This window comes from Podarcis melisellensis, assembly GCF_964234715.1.
Source record: "Podarcis melisellensis genome assembly, chromosome: 5".
NCBI lineage: Eukaryota > Metazoa > Chordata > Lepidosauria > Squamata > Lacertidae > Podarcis > Podarcis melisellensis.
The window spans coordinates 25407597-25430743 of record NC_138537.1 but is presented as its reverse complement, the minus strand read 5'-3'; positions in this window follow the sequence as shown (position 1 = coordinate 25430743).

The window sequence follows — 23147 nt, the reverse complement described above, 5'->3', positions numbered from 1 at the left end:
GGGGGCCGGACTATATTTGGGGGGGGGGGGAAATGAACACATTCTTATGCCCCACAAATCACCCAGAGATGCATTTTAAATAAAAGGACACATTCTACTCGTGTAAAAACACACTGATTCCCGGACCGTCCATGGGCCGGATTTAGAAGGCGATTGGGCTGGATCCAGCCCCTGGGCCTTAGTTTCCCTACCCATGATCTAGATCCTATGTGATAGATGCAAGGAGCAATTGTTTGGAGGCAGTAGGCATCCAGTAGAATAATATTTCTGTGTCCACACCCCCTTTTTTAAAAAAAGCTAGAAGCGTACAGTGTTAGATAGAATCAGTTAGTTCCCAGATGGAGGAGATATTATGGGGGGTGGGGGAGTGAAAACAGGATCTTTTCCACGTAACAAGGGGAGGAAAGCAATCCAACAAAAGTTCCAAGTACCAAAAATCTGTAAGAAGAATCTGGAAACTTACCAATATGAACAAACTGGACATTGTCCTGATAGTTTTTGGATAGGATGGCCAATTCTAAATTTCCCCTGACAATCTGATAAGTAACTTCGCGTGTTGAAACTGGAAATGTTAATTTAATACACATGCAGAATTGACTGATGGATAGTTGTCTGGAAATGAATTAAGTCCAAAAGCAAATATATTGTAAAGTAAGGTCATCTGTAAGGTTTGAAGATAAACTAGAATTAATTGAGGAATATGATGCAGCACTAAAGAGAACCATGGGCAAATCTGCGGGAAGCCAGATTTGGAGAAATGTTAAATTGTTTAAATTTAAATTGTTAAATTGGAGAAAATTGTTAAATTTCTCTTAATTTAATTTGTTTTAATTAGTGACCAATTTGTAAAAATTTGAAAATCAATAAAAAAGATTTGTTTAAAAAACACACACACATTTTCCTGCAAATATGAAATACATCATCAATAGAAAGAAGACAAAATGTACATTTGCTAATTTATATGTCTAGGTGCACATTTTGAAACTTTACCATGATTAAAATAGAAATATAGTACATCTGACCATATTGGAGAAGACTCTCTAGATGACCTGTGTCCTTGCTCAATCTGCTGTCCAGGTGGGAATTGCTGATGGGCAGTTTCAAGCATCATGCTCTACCTCCATATGGTTCTTTGTGTTTAAATAGGACTCAGACCAGACAGCCCCTCAAATAGAGAACTTCAGATACAGGGCTATCCTTTGTAAAGTAGGATGTATGGCTACCTACTATTCGAATGTAAGTAACTGAAAGCCGGCAAATAAGGAGGAACTGAAAAGAAGCAGGCATACTTATCTACAATTTGGTTGGTGTACAAAAGGCTGAAGAATGGAGAGAAATGTTTCTTGAACATTCTTGACAACCATAAGACACTAGCAGCATGTCTTCAGAAGGTGTCTGTTATTCCAGGAGGAAGAGATGTATGTGAAAATCAGGACTTCATGGGAGACATCCCATGTAGTCAAAAAGTGGACACATATACTTATTAGTCCCATTTGAGGGTTTTTAAGCAATGTATAAAATTCTATGGGAAAAATTAAAAACATTTATCTGAAGTAATTCCATGGATCCATACTGCTAGGGCCCTGCATTCCAATGCAGAACCTATATATTTAATCATACACAATTTTATGTATATACAGTACATGTATACATGATGATATATGGCTACCAGTTATACTAGTGGAAGGTGGTCTTGAGAGATATCTCCTGCAAATGCTGGTTACCAAATCCTCTTCTATTTCCCCCTCCACTCCATGTTACTTGAAATGGGGGAAACCGTCTCTCTGGTGCAATTAAGTCTAACTGGCTTTGCTACCTTTTCTCAGCAGACATAATGGAAGGAAAACTGAGCCTGATCTCTCAAGCAAGCAAAGGCTTCCCTCTGAGAGCCAGTGTGTGTAGTGGTTAAGAGCGATCAACTTGTAATCTGGTGAACTGGGTTCGCATCCCCGCTCTTCCACATGCAGCTGTTGGGTGACCTTGGGCTGGTCACACTTCTTTGAAGTCTCTCAGCCTCACTCACCTCACAGAGTACTTGTTGTTGGGGAGGAAGGGAAAGGAGATTGTGAGCTGCGTTGAGACTCCTTAAAGGTAAAGGGACCCCTGACTATTAGGTTCAGTCGTGGCCGACTCTGGGGTTGCGGCGCTCATCTCGCTTTATTGGCCAAGGAAGCAGGCGTACAGCTTCTGGGTCATGTGACCAGCATGACTAAGCTGCTTCTGGCGAACAAGAGCAGCGCACGGAAATGCCGTTTACCTTCCCGCCGGAGTGGTACCTATTTATCTACTTGCACTGCATGCTTTCAAACTGCTAGGTTGGCAGGAGCAGGGACCGAGCAACGGGAGCTCACCCCGTCATGGGGATTCGAACCGACGACCTTCTGATCAGCAAGTCCTAGACTCTGTGGTTTAACCCACAGTGCCACCCGTGTCCCCTTGAGACTCCTTAGGGTATTGATAAAGTGGGATATCAAATCCAAACTCTTCTTCTTCTCTTTTTCTTCTCTGCTCAGTGAAATGATCCCGTGTATTGATGGATATAGTAGCACAGGTTGAGAGGTCTTGTGGCTTAGGAGCTCTTGATATATGGTTCTTTTAGGAACATTCAGCCTTGTTTTAGGGAACCAACCTTCTAATTATTTTCGAGTGTGTTTGGCATCCAAGTGGGTACCGAATTGTGATACTTGCCCAGTCAGTTTCCTGCAGGCTTCTTCCCAAGCATCCTAAAACCAATTTCCAGTATGGCACCACCACCACAACCCACCTGGGACTGAGATTGGCAAGAAGTGAAAACTTTTCAATGTGCATCTGCTCGGTCCATGTATGCTGTCTTGATGGGACTTGTCAGGATACATTGGCTGTGTGCAGTCAGGCAGAAGATTTCCTACTGGCTGGGGCCGAGTCATTTGCCAGGCTCTCCTTGTCAGGGAGAGTTAAACCAGTCACTGATCCTAATTCTAACACTGTTTGTTTCAGCATTCCAATTTTTAATCGCTACATGACTTGTCAGGTTGAATACAACCTGCACGGATAAAATTAAAAAATCTTCTAATAATGAGAGCATCCAAGATTGCCGGCTCTAAAATCTGTTGCAATTGTACTGTGTTAAATAATACATAAAACATGGGTTTCCTTTTTTATTTTGTTAATTTTTGTCCTCCTTCAATTTCCCAAGAACCCTCTTTTGACATTTCAATAGAAGGAAGTACATGTCCCAAATAAATCACAGTCTTAGTGAAGCTATTCTCACTTTGTTCCATAATAGATCAAAAATTCTACCCTTTCCTGTGTATGTTGACAAATGGTCAGTTATTGAGTAAAAGCTGGGGTTCCCAAACTTGAAAATAACAATAATGTGAGAGCATGACAATCCCTTCATGAAGGGACTCTTTCTGAAAAGTGACCTTTCTATACCCATAGTGGGTACCAGTTTTCTCCTTCTGCCTTGCTTCCTCAATCCCACATGCTTTTACATTTGCTTGTGATGCAAGCAGCTCTGAAAGGGTTTCTGACTTCTCAACCCATAGGTCATTAAGCATTCTCAGTCCTCATTGGACTGTTTTTCCCCCCTTTGTGTGCCTGTATGCATGCCCCTTTAGGAATTATTCTCCTAAAGGTTTCTATTTCTAAAAACTTCAGGGTTTCCCAAAGCCTACTGATGCCTCGTTCTTGTGATACCTCTTTCTTTTTATTAGTATATGATGACAACATTAATCTTAAACAAATTATAATTATAAGTTTAAGAAAAAAATCTAATACATTGGCATTGGTATGATTTTTCCAGGAAGAAGAAAACCGATCTGTTTCATTTTAGCTTGTTGCAATAATGGGAGGGCCATGCTCTGAGATTTACAGATGTCTCAGGTGAAATCTACACACATATAAAAACCATTCTGAAAATGCTTTTTTTTAAAGGTGTTTTTAAAAATACGTTGAATTTTCCATAAGGCTCACCATTGCCATCTAGTGCCACATAGTATATTGCACTTAAAACACACTTAAAATGTTTTATTTGCAGCTGTATAGCTGAGTCCTCAGCCTTTACTTTCATAGTTACACCTTTAATATCCTTAACACACACACACACACAAATGCAAGTTCAGGGCTTCTTACTGCAATTCATTCTCACCTTGCCTGGCAAGTTTCCAACATTAACAGATCATTGTTGCATTGGTAACCCATGATAGGCTCATACTATAGCATTCCAGTCCATATTCATAATTGACCAACGTTGCTTAATAGAAATCATCAAAAGATAAATGATCAAAAGATAGATATATTGCCAACCTCTGATCAGGATATTCAGCCTGGCATTGCCAGCACACATGGCCAGGAGTTGCCAGCATCACACATGCAAGTGGACATATGGGTTTGGGGCCCCCTGTTTTCTCCCCACCTTGACTTATGCCATGCCTCTTCACTACACAGTTATGGCCGCAGTTACAAGTTGTCCACCCTTACTTTATATAGTCTGTGCTGAGGTTCTGTAGATCAACTATTCTATAGAATGACCATCCGTTACAAACAAAAACAAATCTCCAGAGCACTTGGAAACATATTCTGGACCCATGCACCACTCCCACCCACCCCTTTTCTTGTTACTTGATTCACTGGAGGACACACATCAATGAGAAAAAGGCAGCCGGGCCATCTGTCTTCTTTCCTTGCATACACCTGGAAAAGCAGTGCCTTACTTGTTACCAATTTATTGTTAAATGCCTAATGTCAGAGCTGGTTATTTGGATCCTGAGATACCTGACCCGTTCCAAAGCAGCAGCTTGATACATATGCACTGACACTCCCCACCTACATGACAAAGTATGGTTAGGGCAGATGTGCCTCCTGCTGCAAGTTCCCAGTTGCTGACAAACCAATCAACGTCCAGTAGTCTCTGGGTCCTCAGCTGCAATTCAACTAATTTGCCATCTTCATCTGCTGTGTGAACGAAGTGAATCGACATACCACAGGACTCCATGAGATCAAATGAGGAAGACTTTGAAAAGGGCTTGCCAATATCACACTGTTTTTAAAGCCATGAAAATACCATGAGCCTTTACTTGGCTCAACAGCCCCTGGTTCCATGGGAGGTATGTGAATTAGGGCAACCCTAGCATAGGAAGGGGCCGCTTTGTGGGTTCTTCCTAAACATTCTCACTATATATTTTAAATTACCACTGAAATTTAAGAGGGGCACATTGTAGTAGTTCCTATCCTGTAAATATATTAGGCCAAAAATAGAATGAATGGACATCATCATCATCATTTTATTTGTTTGCCGCCTTTCCATAGTTATCCCCCTTAATGAGCTGGAAAGTGTGCAGAGGAGAGCGACCAAGATGATCAAGTGTGTGGCAACCAAGCCTAATGAGGAAGGGTCGAGAGAGCGGGGTATGTTTAACCTGGAGAAGAGGAAACTGAGAGGAGATATGATAGCCATCTTCACATGACTATCACACAGAAGATGGAGTAAGCTTGTTTTCTCCTTTTCCAGAGGGCAGTAGCCGAACCAACGGCTTCAAGAGAGCCAGTGTGGTGTAGTGGTTAAGAGCGGTTGTCTCGTAATCTGGGGAACCGGGTTCACGTCTCCGCTCCTCCGCATGCAGCTGCTGGGTGACCTTGAGCCAGTCATACTTCTTTGAAGTCTCTCAGCCCCACTCACCTCACAGAGTTTTTGTTGTGGGGGAGGAAGGGAAAGGAGAATGTTAGCCGCTTTGAGACTCCTGAAAGGGAGTGAAAGGCGGGATATCAAATCCAAACTCTTCTTCTTCAAGTTACAAAAAAGGAGATTCCAGCTAAACATCAGGAAGAACCTTCTGGCAGTAAGAGCTGTTTGACAGTTGAACGGACTCCATTAAAAGGTGGTGGATTCTCCCATTGGAGCTTTATAAGCAGAGGTTGGATGGCCATTTGTCATTGATGTTTTAGTTGAGATTCCTGCACTGCAGGGGGCTGGACTAGAGGGGTCCATTCAAACTCTATTATTCTATGAAACCAGTAGGGGCCTTTTTGGTTAGATACAGGGGGCTGGTGCCCCTAGTATTTCTCCTTTCACAGTCTCTCTCGTGATTGTTTTGGATCTAGAAAGCTTGGCCATGTGTTTGTGTATGAAGGTGAAAAGGACAGGTGCTATTGTACCTGACATTTTGTGATTTCCCCCCACCCCACAGCACAAAAACATTAGTAGAAATGGAATGTCATAAATAATTTTGCTAATACATCCATGCTCGGTAAAAAATGTTATTTTATAGTCACACTGAAAACTCTTTGTGTATCTGGAAATTATCCATCAAGAGGCAGAAATACCATATGACTTAGATGACTAATCACACAGTATGAACTCCTAATTAGAAGAAGTTTATACTCAAAGTAGCAGTCTCTGTGAACAGCTTCCAAGCAATCCATATGCTAAAATATGTTTGCATAAACCATCTTATCAAAAACCTTCAGAATACTTTTTTTAAAACCTACAAAAACACTCCACAAGAACAGAAATAAAGTTTTCAATTTTTGGTGTGAAACCAGGAGCTACAAGTAATTCCACCAGCTCTAAGCTACAGGAACATGATTCATCATGATACAGTAATATTTGCGGTTATCACTTCTTTTCAAACATGATATTGCTCCTTTTGAAACAAACGAACAAGGAAATAAATAAACAGTACATAATTCAAATGAACTGGACAATTCCTATGTAAATTAAGCATACGTTGATTATTTTCCTTTATTTGTATTTTGCATGTTCAGACCCAGTGACCTCCCCCTTAAATAAAGACACATTTGACTCAAATTTTAGTTTTGGCTTTTGGCAGAATTTAGGCCACAACTTTATTGATTACAGAAAAGTGAGTGGTTGCATAGGCTCTGGTTCAACTAGCTCCCTACACCCTTGCAGGTAGCGCTGACCCTGAGTTCACCCTTGGTCAGCCAAGGGTGAACACTTGAGATAGGTGAAAAGCCTGGGAACAGACTCTGTTCACTCCCGAGATGCTCCCCTGGACTCAGGCATGGGCACAACTCCCTTTTGGGGGTTGACCAAACCAAGTTGAGTCCCTGGATTCCTTTAACGGAATACCCTTCACATAGGTATAGTGAGACCCTATCACATTAATGAGTGCCTATCCGCAACCTGCCAAGTTGTGACGATTTGCTACGCGGCAGGTGAAATCCAAATGGCCATAGCCAATCAGCCAAGTGGGGAAAATTCCTGCCGTGCCCCTGTCCCAATGACAGACGACACACGATGGCATAGCAAGGTCAATTGCAAAATGCCCTAAAAATAGGGAGAGGTGGGCAGGTGTTCCGATGCACAAGCCAAAAGAGGAAGCTCTGGGACACGTGCATAGGTTTATATAGGTCCCTCAATCGTTTTACACTACACCCATTGGCCAGATTACACCCAGCAATGAGGGACCTACCAATCGGGTGTTGTGGCTATCCAATAGACCTACCCACAACCAGGAGGTCAGTCTCCAGGTCTCACTGCAACACATGCCCTCTTTTAGGGAGGACATGATTTGCTGCATTATGCATTTTTTTTGGCTTAAGCTGAATGACTCAGTTATTTGATTGCAACCTACTGAACAAAAGGTGGACCTCTTCAAGATTTTTCATCCTTGCTATCATTATAATACAACAATCTCTGCCAAAACTCTATGCAACTCTAGTCAACTCCATTTTTGCTTTAGAATCAATAGTGTTGAGATGTGAGGGCAGAAGGGATATGAAAAGAAATGTTAATCTGAAGCTGAAGGGAAGATTGTGTATAATTGTTAGAAATGGAAATGGCTTGTTGTGATTGCCACATTTTTCACTCTTGCAATTAAATGGATGCAGAAAGATGTGCCATTGTTATGTTCATGTTTTGATCTCATCAGTTATCTCTCTCTGCACATCAACAGCCTTTGCTGCTGATTCAAAACCTGTCGTCCTGTTTCTGGAAAGCATTTTCTCTGTGAAAGAAGCTTCCATCTTTCTGTCTCTTTTTCAGGGCACCTCAGAATTTCTTTAAAAGATTGGTGATTGTAGGACTTAGCTTACCTGTGGTGGTTGTGGGTGGTGGGTTTGTTCCACACTCCTCCAGTGCTCTGACATTCCTCCAGTGTTTTGCAGCCTCCCTGCCTGCCTATGCATCTGTCACATCTTTCCTTTTACCTTACCTTAAAAATGTTTCCACACTGATTTCTATAAATATCCTAAGTTTCTTCACTTAAAAATGACAAATCTATTAGGTGCACAGTACCAACCTTCACATCTTCCTGTGCCTACGAGAAAACCCTGCTGGGGTCATGCACTTTCCAAGAACTGAAGGCATTTAGGAAGGTGACAAGACCATCTTCAGTATGAATTGAAATAAAATAAAATACACAAAGCATCTCTTGGACACATTGAATGTAAGGTAAAGGCAGTGCTTTTTTTAAAAAAATGTTTAGGGGTACTCTCATTTTCCTACTCATATTGAAAAACTGCCCCTCAATGAGGACAAACTTAGATTCACAAAATGTTTAGCGGTATGCGTACACCCAGGAAGAAAAGGACTGGGTAAAGGCAACAGAAACCTTGCATCTCAACCAATGAGAATGCCATGGACATGAAGTTCTGTGAGGAATAATATTAGCAATATTGCAAAAATGGAGAAGGAGGTGTGATATGTTAAGAGATGTAAAGGCAATATTAAGTTAGGAAATGCGTAAGAAGTGATTAAGACGGAGGATTATCAGAGGTGCTGATGGAAGTTCAATAAGAATGTATTTGTGATAAAGTGTGTGGTGTGTTTTATAATTTTGTATGTTAAAAACCAATAAAAATATTATTATTATTTTAAAAAGAGAATGCCATGGACATTTTCTCTTCCCTTTCCCCTCCTAATTTTTGAATGCAATAGTTTAATTGATTAATAGCTGAGCCAAAAATGCAGGAATATTTTTCAGGACAGTATTAATCAGAATAAAGGTGGCATGCAGGTTCTTGTCAGTTTCTTGTCAGTTTTGCCCCCCTCTGAAGATTAGATTAATATTGAAGGGGAGGGGGAAATCTAAGAGGGGTTTTTTTGTGTGAAAGGGGGTGATTTTTCCTTTAAAGATGAAGTGCCTGAGACCTTACATCCTTCATTCCGTCCTTCTCCAGAAGCCCTGCTGCCACTTTAAGTAGCAGCTTGGTTGCCCTCATCAGAGCAGTGGCATTTCAGGGGCAGAAGACGCCATGGGAATTATGATCTGCCAGGCAGAGTCATTCCAAGGGACATTCTTGGGGAGGGGGAAGAGTCTTGGGACTTTATTTTACTCCAAGAAACGCATGGAAGTTGAGTTGCTGTTGTGGAGCATGGTGGTGAGAAATATTTATCTGGGTGCCAGTGTCAACAGACACCAGGGCTTCCACCCATACTATAGAGAGGCACCAGTGCTGACTGAGAATTCCTCAGCTCAGGCATAAATCCTGATCTTTTTGGAGGAAAGTTTTCCAAGTCATTCAAACACACCTGAGAACTGGGGGTCAGCAGAGTTTGGAACGCAGGTTTCTCATTTCACAAAGGCACTGATGCCTTTGTAGAGGAAGTACTATGCTTCCAAACTAGCTGTGTGGGAATTTCTCTCCTCTGAAAGGAAAGGTTGTCGGTTACCCAGTCTACTCCTCCCTTTCAACTTTTCTGGGATACTTGCCCTTTTGTAGCTTATGCTGCATTAGAAGGCGGGCAGGCCAACTCACAGAGGTGTGGGTCATATTATATAAGATTATGTGAAATAATAATGGTGTTTTAGACAGCCCTGCTGTTTTATTTTCTTTTTTTATTGATTGGTTGTTTTATTATTCTATTATTTAAATTGGTTTTAAGTGATTGTAATGCTACTCTGGGAGTAATTTTCTACTGAAGGTGTGGAGTATAAATTGTACAAATAAATAAATGATAACCTTCTTAAAAGGACACTCTTGATTGTTTGTTTTTTATTTTTTTAAAGTTAGGTTTAATTTGCAAAACAAATGGGATGGAAGTTTCAATGTGAATGCGCTCCAGCCAGTCCCAAGTCCATCTGGTCAGAGTAATTGAATTTGGAAAGGAAAAGGAACAGAGAGAGAGGCCTGTTTGAAGAATCACTTTTGCCAATCTCAACAAATAACCCCCAAGTACCTGAACTTTCTTTAGCTATTTCAGCTCATCTCTTTAACTGTAAAAGGATCCAGGATTAAATGTTCATGCTCAGCAGGGGCTGGGATGGTTTGATGAGAAAAATATTTATTTTATACATCACGGTTTTGATCTTCTCCTGAGAGAAAGAAACTGATCTTGCTCTCGTAGCAGTATGTTCCCAGAGTTGCTTTACTGCCATCTCCATATTTGAGAAAGCCATAAATTTATATGAACAGTTTGCTGGGCTGTTTTATTAGCTCTTGTGCAAATTAATGCATTAAAATGCTAAGACGGTTTCAACATCAAGTGTTTAGCTTTGGCTTCCTTTTGTGAAACAGGAGTAAAATACAAATGGAAATGAAATCTAAGCATTTATGTCTATTTAGCAGGGATAGTACCTGCCCAAACACCTTTATCCATCTTCACGTTGTCATAGGCCGAGATTGATTGTGTCTTTATACAGAGGAGGAGAGGGCATGCCTGGTAAAAGAATGGCTTAATCTTTATTTGCCTAGAGCAGTTAACAAAAATAAGTGAAGCAAGCAGTCTCCTGTGACTGATTTCTGCTCACTTAAGGCATTTCAACCTTGTAGAAGAGGATAATTGTTCCATTTCCCTTTTCAGACATGGCTTTCCCTTTCAGGCACTAGAACCAAACAATCTTTAAGCTACTGCTGCCCGTTCTCAGACCACATACACAGTCCACAGGTGCCTCTTTGTAGATCAGATCCAAAGACTACTGGTGTGAATGGGATTTGGGTATAAAACACTCAAGGTCTATTTTTAGGCACCTTATAAAGGGGAATAAATTGTTAAAATGTACCTTATCAAATTGGAACAGGAGTAGGATTTTTTGCTGCTGTTTGTAATGTGCATAGAATCATAGAACCAAAGAGTTGGAAGGGACCCCAAGGGTCATCTAGTCCAACCCCCTGCAGTGCAGGAATCTTAGCTAAAGCATCCATGACAGATGGCCATGCAACCTCTGCTCAAAAACCTCCAAGGAGGGAGAGTCCGTTCATTATGAGCTCTGGCTTGCCTGACCTCCCTGCAACTGTTGGTTACGCATGTATACTCTTCCTTCATAATTTCCTCTTCCGTTCATTTTTTATACATACCCTTTTTGAACCTGTAAGCTGCATATGCAGCCACTTATTATGCTGTTATTATGTTGCTGTAATTGTCCGCGTCTGTGACTTCAATATTTCACCTATAAGAAACTCCCATCCATTTTGGACTCCCTTCTCTTTAAAAATTACTGACCATGGGATCTTACCTTTACGCTTTTCAAAATCAGCCTTCTTAAAGTCCAGAGTGCATGTCGGACTACACTCAGCTTTCCCTTGCCTCTGTATCATGAAATGCAAGAGGACACAATCACTTCCTCCCAAGGTTTACAGTAATTCCACTTTGTGGATTAGTTCCTCCTTGTTGGTGAGGACCAAGTACAAGATAGATGATCCCCTTCCCCTTGTTGCTTGTTTGGTAATCTACTCCAGGAAGGCATCATTCAAATCTTCAGCCTGGCTTAGAGGTCTATAGCAGACACCCACAGTAAGGTCACTGTTTGTTCCATCTCCTACAATTTTTACCTATATTATACTCTCAATCTGCCTTTCATGCTCCTGGTCATGGATCTCTTCACAAGTGTACACAACCTTTACATATAAAGCTGCTACTCCTTCCTTCCTGTTTAGTCTATTCCTTTTGAATATACCATTCAATTTCTACATTCCAGTCATGAGTCTTATCCTACCAGTTTTCACCAATGCCTATTAGGTCATATTTGCCATCCTGTATTAAAGAGCTCGCATTCATCTTGCTTGTTGCCCAGGTTCTGGGCATTAGCATAGAAACAAGTGAAACCACGACTCATTCCCTCTAGCTGCTTCCTTCTTGTAGTTTTCTGTCCTTTGGCAGGTTTCTGAAGCATCACCTCAATTTTGTGTCATCAATGTGTTTCCTTGTACTATCTCCCTCCTCTCAGGATTTAATTTAAAGATTTCCTGATCAGGTTTGCAAGACTCTTGGCATAACCTTAGCAAACACATTCTTGTCAACTGCTGTTGCCAGAAGTCCTTCCTCAAGAAAGCAGAGACCATGGGCCGATAAGCCAAACCTTTCCTGACACCACCTGCACAGCCAGTGATTTACTTCCAGTATTTTCCTCTTTTCCTGGTCCATGACCTTCAACAGGAAAGAGTGATGAGAAAGCCATGTGTGCTTCAAGGCTCTTCAGATTCCTGCCCAGAGTCTCACAGTCTGTTGTTATACATTGAAAGCTGTGTGTGGCAGTACTGTTTGTACCCACGTGAATAATAATGAAGAGGTTGTGGTCAGTGGGCTTTATAAGACTTGGCAACTTCTCTGTCACAATGTGAATCTTTGCACCTGGAGGACAGCACACTTCCTGGGACATCCTATTACCTCCGCACATAGCTTCCTCTGCCCCCTACAGTAGGGAGTCACCTACCACCACCACCACCACCTGTGTCTTCCTCTGGGGAGTGACAGGAATCATTCTGTACCTCTTGCCTTCCACAGCCACCCCAGGCTGTGCTGAGGTCTGCAACTGCTGCCCTTGCTCCTCTGGCCCAGAATTGATATCTGAGGTGAAGTGAGGGCATGGAATCAATTTTGCAGCTCCAATGGCACAACATGGCTCCTGACAGTCCTGATTCTGTGTGTCACATTCCTCCAGGGTTTTGTCTCCTACAATAGGCAATCTTCCCCCTCCCTAGGGATATCCTCGCCCTGCATCGCTGCTCCAGGACAGTCCACTCTGCTCTACTGAGAAATTCTTCATCTTGTCCAATAGCTCAAAGTGGGGATAGGTGGGCCTCAAGTTGCTGTACCTTCCAACAAGTTGCTCTTCCAGCAAGGCAACCAGCTTGCACTTGCTGTAGGTGTAGTTTTGCACATTCTCAAGAAGGAAGACAAACATGGCACCGGTGTTGCAAGTAACTGCAGCAGGTCCCTTGCTGCCCATGTCTCTTGGTCCTATGTACACCGTGAGACAGCACTCCAGGCCTTCTCCTCAAACTTCCCTGCTAAACATCCTTGCCAATGCCCCTGTTCACAAGTCTTAGTCACAAGCTCCCAGAGGCTAAATAGAACTTCTGCTGGCAGCTAAAATTCTACTTTATTATTTCTATCGTCATCATTCCTCCTAAAGCTCAAAGCAGTTAATTACAATTTAATGAGAGAAAGCAATACAATGTTCTCTATTTGAAAACCCCTTTATGACATTCAAAGTGCACATTATGAAAGCATATTGGGTGTGGTATATGGGTTGCAGGCTCCTCCCATAGTGAAGTGTGTTCCTTTAAATGTCTGAAGTGTGCCAAAGTGTATGTATGTAGGAATCTCCCTGAATGATGGAGATGCCTGATTTTTCAGATCATGTGGAGAAGTCCACACGAGCATAAGAAGGATGGGAGATAAAACTGTTCACTTTTAATGTGCACCGACTGAATTTACACTTCCCACCCAAACAAATGAACAAAGCAAAACACAGCTGTGCTTCAGAAATCACATTTCCCTGTGATGCATTTCTCCAGCCAAAAAAAGAAAAAAGTGTGCATTAGAATAAGTGCATGGGGTGGGAAATGCACATAGTGAAGATAACATACAAAATGCATTGTATTGGGGGAAGCTGTTTGACAAAAAAGTGCATATTAGAAGTGTACACAAAATATGCACAACTTTTTATGCAATTTTTTTTGAAAAAACAAAAAAGAAGATGACCAGCTGAGGAACACATGGGGCAAACCTAAATTAAGGTTGTAAAATGAGAAACAGAGAAAATGGAACTTATCCCTAGCACAAACAAGTAAGTAGTAAGTACCGTAAGTAAGTAAGTAAGTAAGTAAGTAAGTAAGTAAGTAAGTAAGTATATAGTGTATAGTTCAGATACTGTTGCAAAGCAGTACATGCTGTTATGGACAGTGCTGCCCCCTTATGTTCATTACACCCATGCCCACTTTGAGCATCTTGAAAGGGTTGGTATTTGTGTATCTCAAGCAGAAATTGAAATCAACCTGCTTAATACTGGTTGTGAAGCCAACCCTAAGATTAAAGCTTTATAGCACTTTTGGAAAGTATGGCATCAGCATTGTTGTCAGGTATGCACTTAGGTAGCTGTCTGTAGTGCCATGCCACATTGACAGGGGAACTGGCATGCCTGGACATTTGATGGGAAATCTAAGAAAGCAGAAGGGTGGCAAGGTCCACCGTGCTCAGTTTCTGCTCAGCAAACCTTCATCTGTTTCATCCATGGTTGCCTTCCTTACAGAACCGATAATTCTGCATGGTTTGGTTGAACCCATCTCATGTTACCTGGTATGTGCCTTACAAATTCCTCCAAAATAAGGTTGGTGTTCACATGATTGCTTCTTTTATTTAGACACACACATAAACACTGCTTCTTCTCATCATATGTGTATGAGGCAGGCCTGGATAGCTATGGATTTTCTGAGATGAGCACAACACGCTAGCCTACCAGAGGCTTGATGTAAACAGCCATTTTTTGCTTAAATTGAAAGGAACCAAAAAGAAGAACTTTACTGACCTTCTTGCATGCCACAATACATTGCTGGTATACTGTGTTCACCAGCTTGGTGGATCACCAGTTATTAAGTCTTGTGTTTGCCATACTGGTTTTGGTAAAATAAAAATATATGAACTAAATTTCCCAACTACTTACTAAAGGTATAGGTAAAGGGACCCCTGATTGTTAGGTCCAGTCGCGGACGACTCTGGGGTTGTGGCACTCATCTCGCTTTATTGGTGTACAGCTTCCAAGTCATGTGGCCAGCATGACTAAGCCGCTTCTGGCAAACCAGAGCAGCGCACGGAAACGCCGTTTACCTTCCCACCGGAGTGGTACCTATTTATCTACTTGCACTTTGACGTGCTTTCGAACTGCTAGGTTGGCAGGAGCAGGGACCGAGCAATGGGAGCTCACCCCGTCGCGGGGATTCGAACCGCCGACCTTCCAATTGGCAAGCCCTAGGTTCTGTGTAGCCCTAGGTTCTGTGTAGACCACAGCGCCACCCACGTCCTAATAACAACAACAGCAACAACCCTCCCCACAAACAAATCAGAATGAAACCTCACCAATTAGTCAATGGTGTCTAACCTGTCAGAAAAGTTTGTGCAGGATGAACATTTAAAATCTGTCAGGTTTTGTTTCTCTCAGTTTCTCATTTGTCCAACCTGAAGTTCAGTTTGCCACATTTCCACATCGACTTGCAATTTTTGTTTTTAAAAGTCCACATGATAATTAATCAGCATTTTAGTGTGAATATCCTCCAGTATACATATTTTTGTATGAAATTATTGCTTATTTTTGCTTATTTTGCTTATATTTTTGAAAAATGCTTCCCCTGATATAATGCATGTTAATTTCATCAATATATGTACTTTTAGGCTCACTTAACTTCAGTAAATGCATTTTGCACACACTACTTGGCTGCAGAACTACATGGGAAAATTTGGAGAAGTGTGAATTTTAAATGCAAACTGAATCAAATTTCTGCCCATTTCCTTAATGGATATAATGTTGTACACAGGCCAGTGGATTCAAGATCTGTTTAATTCATGGGGGCCCTGCTTTGTTCTTGAAATGGAAAGATAAAATAAAGAGAGGAAACAATGATTTCTTATGCAGTCTCTAGATAGCCCGATATTTCTCACAGATTTGCCTATTAGGAATGCATTTTTATCTCCTTAGGGTTGTCAGAACCAAAATGTAAAGAACCCTTGAGCTGTGAGAGCTCATCAGAAGTAATAGTGCCTAATCATTTTAGGGTTAAATGAAGATAATCAGACAAAAGGACATTATCCCCCAGGCATACAATGTTACAAAGGCTGGTTGCAATCTGAAAATATGGAATTCAAGTCAATCATGCTTTCTTGATTAACATATGCAGTGAACGTGACCTTGATATGCATAGGATAATCCTACAGTCTAGCAATATTGGTGGGCACTAACATTGGTGTAGATTGGCCAGCAAAATTGACAGCAAACTGATAATTCTGTACACAAATTAGGCACTGATGGCAATACTGCAGCCGCCATACATAGGAACATAGGAAGCTGTCAATCAGATCCCTGGTCCATCTAGCTCAGGCATAGGCAAACTCAGCCCTCCAGAAGTTTTGGGACTACAATTCCCATCATCCCTGACCACTGGTCCTGTTAGCTAGGGATGATGGGAGTTGTAGTCCCAAAATATCTGAAGGGCCGAGTTTGCCTATGCCTGATTTAGCTCACTGACTGCCAGTGGCTCTCCAGGATTTCAGACAGGGAGTGAACCTGGGATCTTCTGCATGCAAGGCAGATGCTGTCTCACTGAGCTACAGCTCTTCCCCTCCTGACTAGCTCCTCAGTCATCCATCAATTTCTATTGCACATGCAAAGAAAAAGAAAATGTTCAGGGAACACCATGCCTGTTACTGATTGTCTGTGTGGTTTAGCGGATGAAGAACAAAGACTCCATCTGCTAGAAATGTGTACATTTCTTGTAAGTTGATTAGTGGTCTTAAAAGAAGAAGAAAATAGTTTTCCAAGAGACAAAAAGAGATGTTGATTTAAAGACCTCAATTTAGCACCAAGAGACATGAGAGAAATACATAAGAAGATGGACCTTCCTGAGGTATGTAAGAGGGAATACAAAGGAAGGAGACAAGGTGCAGACAGCTGTATCGTTCTAGTGAACCTTGAAAATGAAAATGCTCAAATACAATATGGGGGTGGGGAATAGAAAATTAGGAAAGTGACATGGAGATCCAAGAGATGACAGGGTTCCAGTATTGGTTTTATGGTGGGAATGTGCTAGACAGGTCTGTGATAATTGGACAGGTAGACTATTTGGGAGGATATCTGCCTAGCTGACGTCGAAGAGTGAATTAAAAAGTTCTTGTGTGTGGAAAGTCAGTCTTTTCTTCAAAGAGCTTGCTTTGGTCAGAAGGAGTGAGTGAGAGAGAGAGGCATTCATGAATAAAAAGAGGAACAAAAGTGACAAGAGGAGGACTGGGAATTAGCTAGGACAGAGGCAGAAACTGATAAAGTGGAAACAAGGCCAAATTTCTCAAGAATGTATTGGGGACAGTTTTACCCCAGAGCTGAAGGCACTCACACAAAAAAGCCCCTCAAATGACTGAGTAGCTTAGCTGCCTGCTGAACCTCCAGTTAGCTTATATAACCAAAAACATAGCAATAACTTTTCTTTAATACAATTTGCCTTTAAAAAAACCAAAACCAAACTAAATTCCACCTCACCCTTTCAGTGAAGTGTGTCGCAAAGTGTCTCAAACCATTTTGAATTCTGTCATTTCCTCTGTTGCCAACAAATGCTTCTGACCTTTTTTAAAAAGGTATCCTCTGGATTTATTGTACAGAAGGCCTCCCTCTCTTGATACGTTTTGTGTATTATTTCCTAAAAAATTACATACTGCTTGATTGTAAAAACCAAGCAGTTAACAAAAAGAACAAAACAATGAAATTGTCAGTAAAAGCAATTAAAAAACAACTGTGTGAAACATTCAAAAGGTAATCAAAATCAACAATAAGCTAAAAACCTGACTGAAGCACATGTCAACATTATCTATATCTAGGCAGGTGCTGAAAAGGGCAGAAAAGACACCTCATTGTATTTCTGTACTGAATTCTTAAGAGCTCGGCCTATGCAAAATGTTTCCTGTGTATGTGCATGTCTATAAAGATTCCTGCAGTTGATTCCCATGGCTTCAGTGCCTTCTGGATATATTTCTCAAATATCCTAACCATCACAACAATTCTTTCCCAGATTTCTTAGGGATTTTTAATTTGCAACCCTTAGTTACCCACTCCATCTATTTTTCCCTTCCCCAGCATCTCTGTTTTCCATGCTAACATGACTGCTGGAATCCCCCTCCTAAATTAAACCAGCCAAGTTGCCGGCGTATGCATTGTTCTATTCCCACAGTTTCCCAGTAGCTCCCCCAGAAAATGAAGCAGTCTCAAAATAATCAGCATATTATATCCTCCAATAATATGAATAGTAGTGTGTTTCTGTGAGGTATTTAGGCCATTAAACAAATAATAGCACGTGAAATAATGCCTTTTATATAGAGGCCAGGTTAAGGCTACCAGATTTTTTTCAATGAATCCAGGGAGACTTCAACTTCCTACCAAATAGATGGATTTTGTCAGGGGACTGGTTTGTAAATCTGGGGACTGTCCCCGGGAAACAGGGGTGTATGATAACCTTAGGCCAGGTCCTTTCCATCTAAGAGGTTTTGGGTGCTTATATTTTGTGTTGCTTTCCTCAGAAGGCTACATCAATTTCTTTATGGCCAGCTTAATGTGCCTCTCTTGTTCCTTTGGCAATTAATATCAACACGGTGGCAGTTGTTTACAAGAGCACTGGAATATCTGTGGCAGCAGTTTCTGAAAGCCAGAGAGCAACAAGAACATCAGGCTCAAATATGGTTTTATAAATTTTGTCACTATATTGTGTGTGTGCTTGCTATTTCTGAGTTCTTCTAAATAGATGTCCAGACTTCTCATTTTATTTTACGGTTTCTGTTAGCACTAATATTCCATAACCTTTCATTAACACCCACGTTTAAAACATCTGTATTGGCACTATTGCATGCAACTGATATTGTGAAAGGGGTTAGACCAGGAATCATGGGAAATGGGCCATCATCAAATGCTTGAGGGGTAGGAACAGGGAAGATTATTTTAGCAGCAGCAGTCATCCTCATCACAGTATCTCATTCAGTAGTCCTAGTACTAATCTGTTGTTGTTGCTCCTGCTGTTGTTGTTACTATTTTGCTATCTATGATGATGATGCCACTTTGAAAGCAGGATGCTAGATTAGATGGGCCATTGTTCTGATCCAGCAGGCTATTCTTATGCTGTTTTCGTTGCCCTCCTTGGCTCTATAACCGATAATAAATCATTTCCTGAATGCTCTTTTTATATTTCACATGCAATGTAAAACAAATGCATCTCAGGTTAGCAAAGTTTAATCCTTTGTCCAAAGTCTAATGGGCCTCCACATCTGAAGCTCTGTGACCCTAATGTTCATTTGCTCTTGTCATCAAAATGTCATCAGAATGTATTACTCTCACGTATCAAGCAGCATTAGTCAGGAGCTGGTGGTTGCACTGATGTGCTCTTAAGTCTCAGAAAGCTTTCCACAGAATCCAAGGAATAAGGTAGCATCAGTTTACAGAAGAACGTTCTTATGGCACCAGTCCAAAGCTGTGTTATTGGTCAATGAAGTTTTTACTTTACATTCATGGCCAAGTCTGTCATGCTTGACATGTTGCGTCAGCTGCTTCTTTAAAAAAAGGGGGGAGAAAGATGCTGTTGATACAGCTGTGATACAGCCCTTCCATTTCCCTCTATTCCAAACAGATATTTAACTAGACAGAAACTGCACAACTCTTAAATATGTTTATCGCCTAGCAAACGTTCTGAAAGAGGCAGAAGTTTAAGATTATGGCTCAGTTTCCCATTTCCTCTCCTGGATCATTCATTGGGGGAAAACATAGCTCAGCTGTGGAGTATCTGTTATGCATGAAGTTCCCAGCTTCAGTATGCAGCTAAGAGGTAGTCCTACCTGAAATTTGGGACTTGGTACATGCAGAGTAGGCACTGGCCTATGTTTCAGTGAATGCTGTTGACTCTCAACATGCGTTGATGCCCCATTTTGGCCCCACCATACACAGAACCCCACATAGGGGGCAGCAATGGCAGCTAAGCTTTCCACCAGACCAGGGGATCTCTAGCACCAGATATGTTATCCCACCAACAGAACTTCCCCTTCTCTGGCAAGGTGGCAATTCCACCACATTCTGTGGCCCCTTAGCCACCCTCCTGGGAAGCTCCCTGAAATCAGATTCCTGATCCCACTAAATTCATAGGGTGAGATCCATCTGTGGTAGCCCACTTGCATAACAGAAATCCACTTGTGCAATAGGTCCCAGAACCCCCTGCAGCAGCTGTTGGGGCTGCAGGGGAGAGGAAGGAGAAGTCCCATTGAACAAGTGGACACCTGCTTAAGCCACATTGCACCTCACCCATGTTGTTGTTTAGTCGTGTCCGACTCTTTGTGACCCCATGGACCAGAGCACGCCAGGCCCTCCTGTCTTCCACTGACTCCCGCAGTTTGGTCAGACTCATGTTGGTCAGACTTGAGAACACTGTCCAACCATCTCATCCTCTGTCGTCCCCTTTTCCTTGTGCCCTCAATCTTTCCCAACATCAGGGTCTTTTCCTCACCCATAGGATTTCTCATTTTTAAAAAACCTGTTGGATTATGCTTTCACAATCTGTCTGAATGTAAATGTATATGTCAAAGCAAAATGCTCATCACCTCTTCATTTTCCATGATTTCTGAGACGTCTGGCATGATTGCAGTGGAAGAGCAAGTAGTTCTCCCACAACAAGGGGTTGTTTCTTTGCAGTTGTTAAGCTTGTAAGGACACAGTGATAACAGCAAGAGCCTTTATTGAACTAACAGAACTGGACAACTGCTTATATACATTTCTGAAGGCCTGGGCCAGTCCCACTCCCAATGTGATTGGCTGTCTAAGCTTCCAAGCTGCAAATCATAACTCAGAGTTTAAAGGCCAATGGCAGAGGCCCAAATCCTGAAATGTTCTGTGATTGGATAACATGTATTGAATCAGAACACAGGGGCTCAGGAGCCTTAGTCCAGACTCAAGCTCAGGCAAACACAGACCACTGAATACATAACAGTCTGCATTACCTAGGTACCTCTTTCTTGCAATTTAGCCCTCATGATGACAATGTGAGGGGTTAGTAGACGGGTGTCCCCTAAAGATTCAGCTGTGGAATCGTTAAAGATCTGGATAGTGGCTTCTGGAGGCATTGGCTGAAATGAGACCTCACTTTATTCTGTCCACTGAATATTTTGTATTTTGTTCAGGGCTATTTTTCTAGAAAAAGAGGTGCCGGAACTCACCATGAGCACCTTCCTTGTTCTCTTATAATGACAATAGTGTCCATCTGATAGGTGCCGGAACTAAGTTCTGGTAAGTTCCTGCTGGGGGAAAAAGCCCTGCCTGTCTTACATATTGACTGCTGCTTGGCTCATGCATCAGTTCCATAGTATTTTGGACTTAAATTGCCTTAAATCCATGTACTTCCATTTACCTCGATTGCAGATCATGTTGACAGTCTAACCATAAGGGTGGAACTAGTCAATTATTATAAACCTCCTGTTCTAAAATAGCAACAATGAGCCTCCCGTAACCTCCTGCCAGGCAAATGGAGTTTTTATTATTCTGATAGTGATAACCACACAACTTTCTCAGCAATTCCAAGAATAACAAAATAACAACAAATGCATGATGCTGTCTCTGAGGTACTTTTAACCTTAATAAGAGCTCCATTAATTTTTCATATTATTGATAAAGCAAATGAAGAAAAGCCTATTTTCACGTGAGCTACACATAAAAAGTCAGCAGATATCAAATTGAAGTAATTTAATCTTGTTTCTGGAGAATGCAATTAAAATAATGCAAATTAGGTTCATGCATAAGTAGGTATGATCAAAACAAACATCAACCTCTGTATTGATATTAATATTGACATGCATTTTAATAACCTCTTAGGGGGTTAATTTAATGCCACTATAAAATATTGGTGTTTAACAACATAAAAGCACACAGTGTTACCTCTGGGAGAGACCTCATTCATGAAAATGGTGAAGCCAGTTTCATAGTACTAAAAGAAAGGATAACCTCACATATTCTGTTGTTCAGGAGCATCAGTATCTGTAAATGTAATATGGAATGGAAGTTGGGGGACTCTGTACAGCTATAGATCCACTAGTAAAGCTACCCAGTCTTAGCCATGCATTTTCCTCTTCTACTGACTGACTAGCAATTGCCCTGAGATAAGTGCTCATGTGACAAAGAACATCATAACCATGTGCATCATGTTTCCATTCTCTTCCCTCCCAAGAGAGACTAGTGTGGCAACACTTTAGTGCAGCACTATGGTAGCTCAGTATATGGGAAATTCTTAATCTCCTCAACAGCCACAAGCACTTGAAAGGAGAAAGGGAGAAAAGGAGGAGTGGGGTGCAGCCTTTATAATGCTAACAAAGGCCTTCTAGCCTTAACGCTCTAGTGAGAACCATTATGTGCAACCTTGGTAATAATAATAATAATTTTATATGCCACCCATCTGACTGGGTTGCCCCAGCCACTATGGGCAGCTTCCAACAATTTATAAAACCAAGGTTTAAACATTAAAAACTTCCCTATACAGGGCTGCCTTCAGATGTCTTCTAAAAGTCATAGAATCATAGAATCATAGAGTTGGAAGAGACCACAAGGGCCATCGAGTCCAACCCCCTGCCAAGCAGGAAACACCATCAGAGCACTCCTGACATATGGTTGTCAAGCCTCTGCTTAAAGACCGCCAAAGAAGGAGACTCCACCACACTCCTTGGCAGCAAATTCCACTGCCAAACAGTCAGGTAGCTTATTTCCTTGATATTTGAAGGGAAGGCATTCCACAAGGCAGGAGCGAATACCAAAAAGGCTGGCCCTCTGCCTGGTTCCCTAGAACCTCACTTCTATCTATCAGACTTCCTATCAGTCCCCCACCCCCCGCCCCAGTGTACCTCTCAATGCTGTTCTGTACATCCTGGAAACCATACACTTTGCCTGCAAGAGGTCCCAGATCTAATCCCCAGCATCTCCAGCTCTAGGAATGTCTCCTGTCTGAAAACCTAGTGAGCGGCTGCCAATCAATGTAAACGATGCTGAGCTAGACGGACAAATTGTCCAAACTCAGTATAAGGCAGGTTCTCTAAGCACTGCAAAGATCCCTGCCCACTGTCTTTTGCACTGGACTTGTGGCAATCAACAAAGCAAAAAGGGCCTAAATGCATGTTCTGCTTTTCCCAAGACATATTGAGTTCCATGTTTGATAGTTTGTTCACTCGTGTCACATGTCCAAATTAAAGTACTTCTACCTGGCTCAGATCA